Source organism: Notamacropus eugenii, chromosome 4 (assembly GCF_028372415.1).
Source record: "Notamacropus eugenii isolate mMacEug1 chromosome 4, mMacEug1.pri_v2, whole genome shotgun sequence".
In the NCBI taxonomy this organism is placed as follows: domain Eukaryota; kingdom Metazoa; phylum Chordata; class Mammalia; order Diprotodontia; family Macropodidae; genus Notamacropus; species Notamacropus eugenii.
Window position 1 is genome coordinate 461,218,609 of NC_092875.1, and position 12,036 is coordinate 461,230,644.

General features: G+C 37.9%; 1 protein-coding gene across 9 annotated transcripts in view; it reads right to left on the reverse strand.

Moving 5' to 3' along the window:
- ATG10 (autophagy related 10) overlaps nucleotides 1–12,036 on the reverse strand; it is a 366,598-nt gene that overhangs the window by 70,790 nt on the left and 283,772 nt on the right. The gene's annotated exons all lie outside the window — the stretch shown is intronic.

Below are 12,036 nucleotides of genomic sequence, written 5' to 3' on the forward strand. Positions count from 1 at the left end.
TTTTAATAAATTTGGAAGCCTTATTTTTTATGTGGAATTACAACTTCATTTTTATCATGTAAACTAATGGAAAGTATGGTTTTGTTTACAAAAATTTCCCTTATTGCCAACTTTTCAAAGATGTATCGTTCAATAAAATGAGACCCATATGTATTAGGTTGTCTCTCAGTTTCCTCTTTTACTAAGTAATTAGAGTTTCTCTTGTCTTTTTCTTCTCTTATTTTGGGTACAATCAGCCTCCCATCATTCTTGGTGCTTCTGGGAAGCACATTTCACATTTCACCCAAGCCAACTTTCCAATTATAGAAAGAAACTTGTATCCTTTGTAACAATTTCTGTTTACTAATTACTGACTGGACATAAGTGCTTGTTGAATTATGTGCTAAGCATTGTCCAGAATACACAGAAGACGTACCAAGTGAAGTGACTGGTGTTTTTAATGAACCTAGAATAGAACTGAAGCAGCTGCTGTTCCTGCACACAGGTAATGGAGACAACTTTGGAGTGTATACTGTCTAGTAGACAACCACCAGCAGCCCCTGCCTCTCCTTGCCCACCACACATTCTTCCTCTGCTTCCTTTGCTTGGACCTGACCCAAACAGATCAGGACTCTTCCTCTGCTCAAGCCCCTTCAAGGAACTCTTCCTGTCCCCTTCCTGTCTTCCTGGCAATTCTGGAACACGAGCCTTGCACCTTCCCACCCTCACTCTGAATTTACCACAGTTCAGCTCTCCCCCTCTAGCTCCAAAATCCCAGCTCCTTCCTCTGTAGTAGCTGGCTCCTGTCCTATCCTCTACGCAGATCCTCTCCCTAGGCCTGCTATACCAGAAAGAGCACCGGTCTATCACTATGTCACTTTGAAAACCTCCTGGTCTGTAAAACAAAAGGGTTAAATTAAATTGTTAGGGTCTCCTTAGCCTGTGAACTGATTCTGTGGGGCAACTACTGCTCAGAACATGTTTTCAGCTTCCCTTTCACAGACAAGGCTCTGGCATACGAATGTTTTTAGCAGTAACAAATAATTTGTACTTTTATTTAATTTTTAGAAGGTGCCAAAAGTCACGTGTGGCCAAGTTCAGTGAATAAGAGGTTAAGGTGGACGATCCAATTGGATAATGATTTAAAACTAAGTCTAACTATAAAGAAATGCGAATGATTTCAAATGATTCATAAACTGGGCCCGAAAACCTCTAAAAGGGAAGTATTAAAAACATCTCGAGCAATACTACGAATACTGTCACAAATATAGATTCTCTCGAGGGATCTGTTTTGAAAGTTAGTTCATTGGAATACATAAATTCCGGTAACGTTTTTTTGGTGCCAAAAAAATCTTTTGTTTTCTACACTTCAATTATTTCCTAACGTGTGCTTCCCAGACCCTGGAGTCTTTCTCCCTTGTAACAAAGAAAAATAGGTAAGCAAAATAAACATGCCCGTATCTGACACTAAAGAAAGTGTTTCATCATCTGGCCTCTGGGATCAAGATTGGTCACTGCAATTAATCTGGGATCAGCTACGTTTCTGTTTATGTTATTGGACTCACTGTGTATTCTGTTTTTCTGGTTCAGTTTACTTGGGATCAGTTCATACAAGTCTCTGTTTCTATAAACACTTTACCCTTCTATCTTGTGGCTCAGCAATGTTCTGATACATCCATATATCATGATTTGTTCAGTCACTCTCCCAATGATTAATAACCACTTTGTTTAAAATTTTCTGAAATGTCACAGAGAAGTCCTATTCGAAATATTTCGGTATAACTGGGACCTTTATTTCTGACTCTGACCTCCTTAAAATACATTTTCAGTAGTTGGATCACTGAACGAAAAGGCACAACAGTTAAGTGACTTTTGTTTGTGTGTGTAATTCCAAATTGTTTTCTAGAACAATTCATAATTCTACTACTAATGTATCAGTATGCTGTTTTCCCATAATCCTTCCAAAATTGACTTTTTTGGTATCATCTTTCCCAATTGATTCAATGTGAGGTAAAAACTTAAGAGTTCATTGTTTATATTCTCTTATTATTAGCAATTTGGAACATTTTTAAAAATATGTTTTTGATGGTTTGGAATTCTTCTTTTGAAAACTGGTCACATATTTTGGAAATTTGTCTATGGGAGATGGCTTATATATTTGCATCAATTCCCTACATACTTTTGATATCAGGCTTTTATAAAAGATATTTGATGCCAGGAGGCTTCCCCCCTCCCCACTCATCAGTTTGTCTTTGTATTTTACCCTGTAGTGATTTTTTAAAAAAGTTTTAATATTCCATGTTCACATATCATACTCTTAGTTTGTGTTTCTTAATCTGCATATTTTATTTTGAATTATTCAGTGCCTTTAGTGTAGTAATATTGACATACTTTCCATATTTTTGTTTTACTCATGATGAAATATAAAGCTGACCTTAAATCCTTGATTTGTTAGTCTGAATTTTATGTCAAGGCATCATCACCTTTCCTCTGGAGGAAATGAAGCAATTTGGGGTCAAAAACATGTGCGAGTTGAGGGCAAGAAGAAAGGAAATTGTAATAAACAATTGTTCAGAGTTAGGGACTAAAGGAAAAAAGTGATGTGTTGGACTGAAGCTGGAATGAACTGGAGTGAACTCTCTAGTGCTCACAGGGGAAGAAAGAAAAGAGTATTTTGTGGTTACCCTCCTTTATTCGCTGCCTATTTTTAGAATGTTCCTATTGTTCATGTTTTGTCACCTAATGAATTAAGCATACCATTTACCCCTCTATAGAAGTCCTTGATTATTCCAGCTTATTCGGTTAACTCATCAAACTGGCATATCTTAACTGATCTAGCCAACTGGAAAAGCCATATGACATAAAATGTTTGCTGATGATGGGGTTCAGACTCTGGGAGCCTCCTTGAGCTCCCCTTGAATCTCCCCACTTAACCTGGCTTTTCAACTCAAATTGAATTCTCCTAGACTCTCCCCACCGAACTTGGCTTTTCATGCTCAAATCTGTGGCCATTACGTTACCTCTTGATTGCCCCACCTGCTTCCCACCCAGACACTCCAAGGTCTGATATTATCTGACTGCCTCCAGCTGTCTCCAACCCTCCTGAATCCCCTCCCTGACCTTCTCCTCAGGACCTGAACTCCTCCTCTCATCAGCCTGGACTGCCAGACCACCCCCAGATCCCTCCTATAGTCTTTTCTGTATTTAGTTCCATCTTGCCTCCATGAAGGTGCTCAGATTCAATCCAGCTCAGACTCTGTCTAGGTGGGATTCTATCTGGCCTTGTGAATACAAGCGTTACAAGTGCTTAGGCTCCTTAAGAGGCAGCCCAATTTGGCGAATCTTTAATAAACTTTGTTTTCTTTGGCTTTAAGAAGGCTTGAGTCCAATTCATTCAAGCAGGACCCGGCGTGTCGGTATTTCGGGGTCCCTAGCACCCCTAAACCTTGTCACTGACACCAATCGTAATCTGGCTAGTTTTCACCGTTGTCAGTTTATCTAAGTGTTTTAATGAATATATCTAATAGGTCTCTTTTTAAGGTGTTGTTAAGGCAAAAGGAAAACAAATTCAAATCAAGAACTAAGTAAATATTTTAACATCTACCTAATGAAAATATTTTGTCAAATAGCATCTGGGCAAAACTGTGAAGTAGCTGAACGAACAAAAACAATTTTTGTAAACATGGTTTTATGTAGTTTAATATGAAATGAGCGAAAGGTAACAGAGAGAAGAAAAAAGAGTGCAACTAACATATAAAGAACCTGGAGAAAAAATTGAAGAGGAAGATGGCAAACATGGGTAAAGTGGGACATTTTGGGTTTATAATGGGCAAATTTTGATCCTGTATGAAGGCTGATAGAAAACAGAAAACATACTGGAAAATGCTATCAGATTTATTTTTTTCACATTAATGAGAAAGTACTTCAGGAAATAAAGAATTTAACTGATGGGGATTGGTGTAAGGTCAGGAGAGCAAGTCGACAGATCTGAAGGAATAAATCTTTATTACAAAGGAAAATAACTGGAAAAAAGGAGGAAATAAGAGTTTAGGGACTGCTAGACTAGAAGAAATATTGGTGTTTGTTGTCATATTTTAAATGGGAGGAGGCTAATATTTTCTCGAAAAATGCATTTTTCCCCCATCAATACTCAATATTCATGATTTTGCATAAAGATAGAATAGATGAAGTGTGAGGGCAAGCCAAGTAGGCTCTTTTTGCTGCTTTATTCATACCAAGAAGTATAATGCCTATGAACAAAGTGATTAAGGAAGATCCCCACACACTGAAGGACCTGCCCAAGGAGGGAAGCTTGATTAAGGGGAGTTGTTTTGTAGGAGGGTCCCAATACCTTTTGTTTTTTCTATTTGAGGCCGTAGGTCTGAGAGCCATGCCCTCTGGCTGTGAAAAGTGCATAAATACTCTGAGGGTGAGGCTTTACTTTGGGGCTTACTGATTGGAAGTGTTGGTTTGGCCAGAAGAGGACTCTAGGAAGCCGCTAAGGAGTCCCTCACACCCCCCAAACCCAGACATTGGTGCTTCCCTCTCTACTAACTATGGTCAGACAGTTGGACCTGTCAGTTGATGTGTGATATATGTTTGATTATGGTCAGACAGAGACAGCCATGTTTGCTGATTTTTGATTTCTCTGTACTTTCTTTGAAGTTCAGGGTGCTGATTTCCTTGAACTAGGTGAGTGATATACGTGCTTGATTAAAGGACCAGTATATGTGCTTCATTAAAGTGATTGTTAACCCCTCAAAAGCTGCCTTTCCTTTTAGAGAAATAGATCAGAGAACCTGTGACAGCAAACCCCTCTGAGTATGTCGGGCGCAGTAATCAGAGAGAGGGCAGTTCTCAGGACAATCAGGATCCATTTCACATAGATACACTTTATGGATTCATTTCAAACCATTACTTCCTTGTAACATAGAATTGCCTGAAGTATGGAGAATCATTGTTTACAAACAATGCCAAAGGCAGAAAACTTCTAAAAGACACAGAAATATCTGGCAGTTTTGTCCCTGAGAAGATAGAAAAGTCAATGAGAAAAAATATTACTACTCTAGACACACTCGTTTATAATACAGACTTGAAAGAAAGTGGTCTGTTGCCCATCAGTGGGGGAAGGACAACATATCACGGCGTATGAATGTAACAGGAAATTCTTGAGCAATAAGAAATGATAAAGACATGGTTCCAGAGAAACCTGAGATGGCTTATATGAACGGATGCAGAGGGAAGTGAGCAAAGCCAGGAGAACAGTCTGTGAAAACAAACAACACTGAAAGACTTAAGAATTCTGATTAGTGTGATGACCAAGATCCCAGAGAACCCACCTTCTGACAGAGAAGAGATGAATCCAAGGCACAGAACAAAATACTAATTTTTTGACGGGGCCGGTGAGATCTGTTTTCCTTGTCTGTGCGTATTTGCTTCAAGGGTTTTATTTCTCTCTCTCTTTTTCTAATGGTGAGGAGAAGCAGGAGGAAGAGTGGAGCTGAAGAGAGAACAGCCACCCCCTGCCCCCCAAAAAAAGAACAGAAAGAAAGCTAGCAGGGGTCACATGCAGGCAGGCCTGCCTTGGAAGTTACATGTTGAGCAGAGAGCTACAGTTTCTTGTACAAGCAATTCCTTCTGTTCCATAAGGCATGTAGACATTTTTTTGTGTGTTTGTTAAATTAAGATTTTTAAAACTTAAAAAAAAGAAAAGTGACTCTTTCATCTTGAATTTTTTAATAAAAATGGAAAGGGAAACTAGAGATAGTTGGATATACACTCTAGATCATATATATGTACATATGTGTGTGTGTATATATACGCACACACATATGTACATATATGTGTGTACACATACACCCTAGAAAAAAAGATTTTGAAAAATTACATGAAAAAAATGAGTTCGATATCACTGTCAGGAACTCCTAAAAGGAATAAGGCTCAAGAAGGCAGGATGTTCTGAAAATTTAAATTCCATCTTTCACAAATAATCTCAATGAGGAAGAAAAGAGAAGTCTTCCAAAGAAACAAATATGCCTTTATATGGAGCTTTTTGATAACTTTGGCTTTAAAAAGGAAATGCACAAAAAAGAACAGCAGGCACATAGGTTTAGAATGATCCTCTACAAATGGTCTCAGGAAGTCTAAAAGTGAAAAGTTAGGAGTTTGTTTTTTTAAGATGCCAAAGACAATAACATTTTAAAAAAAAAACCATTACATGTGGAGCTTTCAATTGGAGAGGGAGAGAAGCAGTGATTTGGGAAGATAGTGTTAAGTTCATAATAATAAGAACTAATGGTTAGTATTTTAGGACTCACAAAGCAATTTATGCCCATCGTCTCACCTGAGCCGGACAATAGCCCTGCGGAGTGGGTACTACAGAGAATTCTATGCTGATGAGGAAACTGAGGCCCAGAGAAGTTAAGCGCTTTGTTCATCCAAGTTCCAACAGCTAGCAAATGTCAGAGGCCAACTTTGAATCTTGCTGTCTATGGATTCCATGTCCAAGGCTCTTTCCATTATGTCATTTTGCATCTCAAAGACCACCTACACAACTTTGCTTGGACATTGGCCTTACCGCTAAACAGAACAATCTTTAAAATGGAATGCTTAGAACAAACATAAGAGGAATTGGATATGAAAATATTATGAAAGCACATTCATTTAAAATGAGCTTAAGTCTGTGTCCCGGATAAATGATGCTGAAGGCATGATGAGGAAGAAGAGGTGGCAAAAGCCTGGAAATGGGAAAAGAGCGTCCATAAAAATAGTGGAAACGATGGCAGGACCAGAAGAATGGTGACGTGGTTGTATTCAGAAAACCTTGCTGACCTAAAACATCAGTAAGAGGAATTATGCTCCACGTACAAGGCAAGTAAAACTAATTAAATAAAGGAAACACCATAGGAGGTAAAAATTCCATGAAATAATCCTGGGGAATGTAACTACACCATTAGCACTACCACCACCATCACCATCATTACCTTGGAGAGGGACTGCACTTATGCTTGACTTCAACGGTACAGGGAACTCTGAGATGAGGAAACTTCCCTACAAGTGTCGGCTGGTGCTTTCTCTGCACTTTTTAGTCCTAAGAGTACTTAGACTGCTTCTCTATCCACTATGCCATACTGCCTTCCCAGCAATAATAATTTTAATAATAGCTAATATGATATATAATTAATAACATAATTATGATTATATAATATTAATAATAGCATTTATGTAGCACTTTAAGGTGATCTGGAAGTGGAAGTCCCTTGCTTTCCCCCTTGACTGATTCAGGGATGCTTTCCATAATCCACAAGAGATAAATTGATATGCTGAGTCTATCCAGACACATAAATGAAAGAGAGAGCAAGGAGTGGGGACAGGAGGGGAAGGAAAGCAGTAGAAGATGGGGCAACCTAGAGCTGGTTAGGGGGACCATAAGATCATAAACTTTAAAAAACATCTAGTCCAGAAGCCTATTTTTCAGGAGGAAACTGAGGTCCAGTGAGGTTAAGGATACATAAGCATCAGAGATAAAATTTGAACCTAGGCTCTCTGACTCGAGTCACTGCTTTTCCCACTGTACTACACTGCCATATAGCAAATAAATATAATATATAAGAGCTATGGACAGAGAAAGTACAAAGTGCTTCTGTACCAGAAGCTATGAAAAGATGGAGCCAGAAGGAAAAATAAGGAGAAATTCAAAAAGAAAACAGAACACAATGAATAGGTATTATGCTATGAAAGAAAATGAACCAAAAATCCCTGATGAACAAAATAATTCTGTAGTCTCTGAGGTGAAAAAAAAAACAGTAAGAAATTTCTAAATGGCTTAAAAGAGAAATAAAAACTTTTAAAAAAAGATACTGTAAGTGAAATTAGGTCAGAGATCTGAACTCTCCATGTGGAATTAAAGACAAAAGGCTAAAAGATACAGCAAAGAATCTCTTCAAAGAATTAGAGGTAATCAAAAAGAGAATGAAGATTTGTAAAACAAAAATCAGATGTAGAAGGAAAAACTGGCAGAAGAAAAACAAAAAACAACAACCTTAAAAAACCTACATGAATTCTATATAAGCCAAATTGGCTGAAGACAAGATATGCAGAGATATCCATCATCCATGGGTCCCTTCGGAAAAGTGAAAATTTTAAAAAAATCCTTGAAAACCAACTTCTTAGAATTTTTGAGAGGCAGTATGACATAACAGATAGAGTATTAGCCTTGAAGCCAGTAAGATATGAGTTCAAATCCCGCCTTAGATAAATACTAGTCCCTGCACAAGGCACTTAAACTTTCTGTTCCTCAGGTTACTCCTCTGTAAAATGAAGGAGTTGGACCTGCTGGCCTCTAAATTCTTTTCCAGCTCAATATCTATGATTCTACAATCCTATGAATACAGCACTGATTGAATCCACAGAACAACACACACGCACACACACACACCCCATGCTTAAAACTCCAAGGGATACAGTAGTTAAATCTCACAATTTAAAAAGTAAACACCAAATTTTGCAAACATCTAGGAGAGACTTTTCACAATGACAGGATTTGAATAACCCTGTACTTTTCTTCAATAATGTTAACTCAAAGAAGAGAATATAAAGCAAAGGAGCTCAGCTGCAGCTCCGATATGAAATAATGTGTCATGGAAACTTCAGCCTACTCATCAATGAAAAAGGTGAATTTTCAATAAAACATTTGGAGCATTTCTGCCCCAAGTGCCCTGGGGTAAACTAATTATTTAAGCATTCCAAACAAGAGAAGAAAAAAGGTAAATATATGATTATTACAGAATGACTAAGTAATGAAACCAATTATTTTATGTTTATAGGCTATATGCTTGTTTTTTGTTTTTCAATAAAGAAACTGAGCTGAAAGTTTCTCTCATTTCTAAGATATATAGGGAACTGACTCAAATTTATAAGAAGAACCATTCTTCAGTTGATAAATGATCAAAGTATTGACAGAATGAAAAGGTAAAGGAAGAAATCTGAGCTATCAAAGGCCTTATTAAAAATATTCTTAATCATTAATAATTAGAAAAAATGCAAATTAAAACAACTCTGAGGTTCTTCATCACCAGTATAATCAGATTGGCAAAGTTGACAAAAAAAAAAAAAAGGAAAATGACAAATGCCAGAGGGACTGTGGGAAAACAGGTGTATTAATGTACTTCTGGTAGAAATGAATTGTTTCCATTATCCTGGAAAGCAATTTCTAACTCTGTTGACAAAGTTATACTAAATTGTGTATTCCCTTAGATCCATCGTTACCCCTACTAGATCTATATTTCCAAAAAATATCAAAGAAAGAAGAAAAGGATTCATATGTACAAAAATACTTGCAGCAGCTCTTTTTCTTGTAGCCAAAAAACTAGAAACTAAAGGAATGCTCATCCATTGGGGAATGACTGAGCATGTTAGCTGTGTGAATGTGATGGAATACGATTGTGCTGTGAGAAAATGAAGGGGATGGTTTCAGAGAAGCCTGGAGACACCTGTATGTACTGATACAGAAGAAAGTGAGCAGTCGGGAACATTTATACGAAAATAACAATATGGTAAAAAACAAGCAACTTTGAAGGACTTAAGGACTCTGATCAGAGCAGTGACTAATTATAATTGCCTAAAACTGATGGTAAAACATGTCACCTACCTCCTGACAAAAAAGGGTATGGACTCGAGAGTCCAAATTAAGACTGAGAAAAAAAATATATATATATGTGCGTGTGTGTGTGTGTGTGTGCATGTATATATATATACATACACACATGTGTATTGGGACATATATGCAAATTGAAACTATCTGATACAAAGGCTTTATTTTTCTTTTTCAACAGGGAAGGGAAAAGGTGGGAGGCAAAGAAGGTAGATTTTCATAAATTGAAAAAACATTTAAGTTTTTAAAAGAAATTGAGTTTAGGAGTAAAAGAATGAATAGGGTTCATTAAGAGACAAAACAAAGACCAAGGGATTAAAGATTTAAGAGTAACTTAAAGAATAAGGAAAAGGGAAAGAGGAAGAGCTGATTATACCACATGGACCAAACCTCATGATTCCTCATTAGAAGATCAATAGGACCCTAGTCCATGAATTGGAGTGAAGAATTCCAAATAGACTAGAAGGCAAAAAAAGGTGGACAACATTCAAGTATGACAACAAAAATAACGCTAAAAGATAGCCAAACTCCAACTCATGGTAACCAGCAGATAATGAAATACACTGCCCTCCTCTTAAAAGAGGACAGGAGACTATGGGTATGCAATGTTACAGATGCTGTTAGACATGGTTGCTGTGTTGGTCAGCTTTAACTATTCTTCTTGACCTCAAAGGAGAATTCAATGGCAGCAGTGATGGGAAGGAATTATTGGAAAATGACTGTGGTATAAAATCAAGAGGCATCAGTAAAACTTTTTAAATATACAAAACCAAGTTCAGTTTCTGGGGCACTCCACTATAAACTCCTCTCCAGTCAATATCAACCTATTAATGACCAGTGTTGAATCTGCCTGACTATATTCTCATCTAGCCCATATTTCTCCATTTTGCCCACAAGAATAGCATGATAAACTTTGCCAAATATGTTACGGAAATCTGAATTTAATGTCTATAGCAAACTGCAGATCCAACAATCAGTTATTCTCACCAAAAAAAAAAAAAGGTGGGGGGGGGGGGAAATAAGGCATGTCTGGTAGTACACTTGCTCTTTATGGAAGTCATAGCTTTTAGGAATCACTGCTGCCTCTCCAGATGATCATGGGGCACTCTGATAATAATGTGGTCTAGAACTTTGCCAGGGATAGGCGTCAAGCTCAGAGACCTATGATCTGCAGCCCTTTTCCTTTTTTTTTAAATGAAAACTGGAACAACATTTGTCCTTTCCCAGTCCTTCCTCATCCTTCCCTTTTCCATGATCTTTCAAACATCACTGACAGCACCTTGGCAATCCCATCTGTCAGTTTTTCAGTACTCAAGGATGTTATCATCTTGCAGGGCCATTTTCTACTATTTTTGTTCTAGTCTTTTCAGGCTAAAGAAGGATCCTTTTGAAAACAAAATATATTTTTTATAAAGGAGATAAACAGCTTTAACTTTTAACTTTTGTGAAACATCCCTCCTTTGAAGGGAAAGCCCAGGTTTAAAAGAGAATCAGTCCTACCTTTTCACTCTTGTCCCACAGATCTGCGATTGTGTATTGCCTCTCTTTTAGATTTTCCTGTTTTCCACTCTACACAACTGAAGAATACATTTTTTGTGATCCTCAACACTGATTGCCAACCTCAGCTCTTTCTGGAATGAATGTCCTTGACAATATTCTTGCAAGACTGTGCAATCTGTTTTTATTGGAGGTCGCTAGGTGGTGGCTCAGTGGACAGAGTGGGTCTGGAGTCTGGAAGACTTAAATTCAAATGTAGGCTCTGTCATTTACAAGTTGTGACCCTGTTTACTTCAGTTTCCTCAGCTGTAAAATGGGGGTGATGATAACACCAGCCTCCCAGGGTTATTGTGAGAATTAAACAAGATAAACTCGTAATGCACAGTACAGAGTAAGCAGTAGATGCTTAACAAATGACTTGTTTCCTTCCTTATTTCTCTCTTTGATTTACTCCTTAGTTTCTTCTCCATGTTTCCATCTCCTGTGCGGGTCTTCTAAAACCCTGCACTGATTAATGAGTTTCCTGTACTGTCATATCAATTTTTTTAAGGCAGCCCCTTCCCCCTTTTCTCCCTCATTCAAAACTTTTCTTCTTACACCTTCTATGTTTCATTTTCAAGAGCTTGTCATCTCTCAAGGTCTTATTCTTCCTCCATTATATTAGGTCACTGTATCCTACCTATTTATTCTCTGAACTTTAAAATCTGCTCTCCCAAATTTAGGATTAGTATCAGACCATGCCTATCTTTCCTCTCCCCTATTACAAGCAATAGTGCTGCTTTGCCCTGGGCGGGGGGAGGGAAGAGGTAGAGGGAGGGAGAGGGAGAGGGAGAGGGAGAGGAAGAGGGAGAGAGAGAGGGAGAGGGAGAGGGAGAGAGAGAGAGAGAGGAGAGAGGGACATGGGCGGG